Raw genomic sequence first — 4,176 nt, forward strand, 5'->3', positions numbered from 1 at the left:
TCCTTAATGCAAAATTCGAACTCCATCTTCTTTGATAAGTTCGAATTTTCTACTTCTGTCTTCTACTTTCCTTTTCCTCTGACACCTCAAGGAATCTCTATACTGTGACATAGAGGATTCCACATTTTCTTGTTCTCTTCTCTTTCATATAAGCAGAAACAAAGACAAAAGCATTCTTGTTGAAGCTGACCCTGAACCTGAAAGGACCTTGAAGCAAAAGCTAAGAGAAGCTAAGGCACAACTCTTTGCAGAGGACCTAACAGAAATCTTCAAAGAAGAAGAAGACATGGCAGCCGAAAACAACAACAATGCAAACAATGCAAGGAAGGTGCTGGGTGACTTTACTGCACCTACTCCCGACTTCTATGGGAGAAGCATCTCTATCCCTGCCATTGGAGCAAACAACTTTGAGCTTAAGCCTCAATTAGTTTCTCTAATGCAACAGAATTGCAAGTTCCATGGACTTCCATTGGAAGATCCTCATCAGTTTTTAGCTGAATTCTTGCAAATCTGTGACACTGTCAAGACTAATGGGGTTGACCCTGAGGTCTACAGACTTATGCTATTTCCTTTTGCTGTAAGAGACAGAGCTAGGACATGGTTGGACTCACAACCTAAAGAAAGCCTAGACTCATGGGAAAAGCTAGTCAATGCCTTCTTGGCAAAGTTCTTTCCACCTCAAAAATTGAGTAAGCTTAGAGTGGAAGTCCAAACCTTCAGACAAAAGGATGGAGAATCCCTCTATGAAGCTTGGGAAAGATACAAACAATTGATCAGAAAATGCCCTTCTGACATGCTTTCTGAATGGAGCATCATAGGTATTTTCTATGATGGTCTCTCTGAACTATCCAAGATGTCTTTGGATAGCTCTGCTGGAGGATCTCTTCATTTGAAGAAGACGCCTACAGAGGCTCAAGAGCTGATTGAAATGGTTGCAAATAACCAATTCATGTATACTTCTGAAAGGAATCCTGTGAACAATGGGACTAATCAGAAGAAAGGAGTTCTTGAGATTGATACTCTGAATGCCATATTGGCTCAGAATAAAATATTGACTCAACAAGTCAATTTGATTTCTCAAAGTCTGTCTGGAATGCAAAATGCACCAAGCAGTACTAAGGATGCTTCATCTGAAGAAGAAGCCTATGATCCTGAGAACCCTTCAATGGAAGAGGTGAATTACCTAGGAGAACCCTATGGAAACACCTATAATTCTTCAAGGAGAAATCACCCAAATTTCTCATGGAAGAATCAAGAAAGACCTCAACAAGGTTTCAATAACAATAATGGTGGAAGAAACAGGTTTAGCAATGGCAAGCCTTTTCCATCATCTTCTCAGCAACAGACAGAGAGTTCTAAGCAGAACACCTCTGACTTAGCAACCATGGTCTCTGACCTAATCAAAACCACTCAAAGTTTCATGACTGAAACAAGGTCCTCCATTAGGAATTTGGAGGCACAAGTGGGACAGCTGAGCAAGAAAGTTACTGAACTCCCTCCTAGTACTCTCCCAAGCAACATAGAAGAAAATCCAAAAGGAGAGTGCAAGGCCATCAACATGGCCGAATTTGGAGAGGAAGGAAAGGAAGTGAACGCCACTGAGGAAGACCTCAATGGGCGTGCACTGACCTCCAATGAGTTTCCCAATGAGGAACCATGGGAATCTGAGGCTCAAAATGAGACCATAGAGATTCCATTGGACTTACTTCTGCCTTTCATGAGCTCTGATGAGTATTCTTCCTTTGAAGAGGATGAGTATGTCACTGAAGAGCAAGTTGCTAAATACCTTGGAGCAATCATGAAGCTAAATGACAAGTTATTTGGAAATGAGACTTGGGAGAATGAACCCTCCTTGCTCACCAAAGAACTGGATGACTTGTCTAGGCAGAAATTACCTCAAAAGAGACAAGATCCTGGGAAGTTTTCAATACCTTGTACCATAGGCACCATGACCTTCAAGAAGGCTCTGTGTGACTTAGGGTCAAGTGTAAACCTCATGCCTCTCTCTGTAATGGAGAAGCTAGGGATCTTTGAGGTGCAAGCTGCAAGAATCTCATTAGAGATGGCAGACAACTCAAGAAAACAAGCTCATGGACTTGTAGAGGATGTTTTGGTGAAGATTGAAGACCATTACATCCCTGCTGATTTCATAGTCCTAGAGACTGGGAAGTGCATGGATGAAACCATCATCCTTGGCAGACCCTTCCTAGCCACAGCAAAGGCTGTGATTGATGTTGATAGAGGCGAACTGATCATTCAAGTGAATGAAGAATCCTTTGTGTTTAAGGCTCAAGGATATCCCTCTGTCACCATGGAGAGGAAGCATGAAGAGCTTCTCTCAAATCAGAGTCAAACAGAGCCCCCACAGTCAAACTCTAAGTTTGGTGTTGGGAGGCCACAACCAAACTCTAAGTTTGGTGTTGAACCCCCACATTCAAACTCTAAGTTTGGTGTTGGGAGGTTCCCACATTGCTCTGATCATTTGTGAGGCTCCATGAAAGCCATCTGTCAAGCTACTGACATTAAAGAAGCGCTTGTTGGGAGGCAACCCAATGTTATATTTTATCTATTTTCTTTTGTTATTTTATGTTTTTTGTAGGTTGATGATCATGAGAAGTCACAAAATCAATTGAAAAAGCAAAAACAGAATGAAAAACAGGAAGAAAAACAGCACACCTTGGAGGAAGAACCCACTGGCGTTTAAACGCCAGTGAGGCTAGCAGTTGGGCGTTTAACGCCCAGTCTGGCACCATTCTGGGCGTTTAACGCCAGAAAGGGGCACCAGACTGGCGTTAAACGCCAGAAAAGGGCAAGAACCTGGCGTTAAATGCCAGGAATGGGCACCAGCCCGGCGTTTAACGCCAGAAATGGCTCAAAACGTGATTTTGAATGCCATTTGGTGCAGGGATGACTTTTCCTTGACACCTCAGGATCTGTGGACCCCACAGGATCCCCACCAACCCCACCACCCTCATTCTTCTTCACCCATTCACCAAAAACCCATCACCTATCAAATCCCACTTTCTCTTCACCACTCACATCCATCCCTCATAAAACCCCACCTACCTCACTATTCAAATTCAAACCACTTTCCCACCCAAACCCACCCTCACTTGACCGAACCATGACCCCCCCTCTCCTATATAAACCCTTCTTCACCCCTTCATTTTCACACAACCTAAACACCACTTCTCCCCCTCTTGGGCCGAACACAAAAGCCATTCCCTTCTTCCTCATTTCTTCTTCTTCTTCTCTATTCTTTCTTCTTTTGCTCGAGGACGAGCAAACCTTTTAAGTTTGGTGTGGTAAAAGCGTTGCTTTTTCGTTTTTCCATAACCATTTATGGCATCCAAGGCCGGAAAAACCTCTAGAAAGAGGAAAGGCAAGGCAAAAGCTTCCTCCTCCGAGTCATGGGAGATGGAGAGATTCATCTCAGGGGTGCATCAAGACCACTTCTATGAAGTTGTGGCCATGAAGAAGGGTCAACTTTGATCAAAGGTTGGACCAAGTCCTAATAGATATTTATGAAGAGGGTGCTCAATGAAAGAGAGATTCAAGAGGAAAGCCAGTTCAACTGAGAAGGCATGACCTCAAGCCCATCACTAAGAAAAAGATGGAGCAAACAAGAGACCCCTCTCATCATGAGATCCCTGAGATGCCTCAAGGGATGCACTTTCCTCCACAAGACTATTGGGAGCAACTGAACACCTCCCTAGGAGAATTGAGTTCCAACATGGGACAACTAAGGGTGGAGCACCAAGAACATTCCATCCTCCTCCATGAAATTAGAGAAGATCAAAGAATCATGAGAGAGGAGCAACAAAGACAAGGAAGAAACATTGAGGAGCTCAAGCACTCCATAAGACCTTCAAGAGGAAGAACAAGCCGCCATCACTAAGGTGGACCCGTTCTTTAATCTCCTTGTTCTTTACTCTTCTGTTTTTCAAATTTTTTTTATGCTTATGTTTGTCCATGTTTGTGTCTTATGATCATTAGTGTCTTAGTGTCTATGCCTTAAAGTTATGAATGTCCTATGAATCCATCACCTTTCTTAAATGAAAACTGTTTTTATTACAAAAGAACAAGAAGTACAGGATTTCGAATTCATCTTTAAAACTAGCTTAATTAGTTTGATGTGGTGACAATACTTTTTGTTTTCTGAATGTATGCTTGAAC

The 4,176-nt window shown here is 42.7% G+C and overlaps 1 non-coding gene across 1 annotated transcript; it reads right to left on the minus strand.

Annotated features, from left to right (window-relative positions):
* Window positions 1-691: 691 nt before the first annotated feature.
* Window positions 692-799, minus strand: LOC130953924 (small nucleolar RNA R71). The gene has a single exon (XR_009076085.1). It is a non-coding gene; the product is annotated as a small nucleolar RNA R71 (small nucleolar RNA).
* Between the last annotated feature and the right edge of the window lie 3,377 nt (window positions 800-4,176).

This window comes from Arachis stenosperma, chromosome 9, assembly GCF_014773155.1.
Source record: "Arachis stenosperma cultivar V10309 chromosome 9, arast.V10309.gnm1.PFL2, whole genome shotgun sequence".
NCBI lineage: Eukaryota > Viridiplantae > Streptophyta > Magnoliopsida > Fabales > Fabaceae > Arachis > Arachis stenosperma.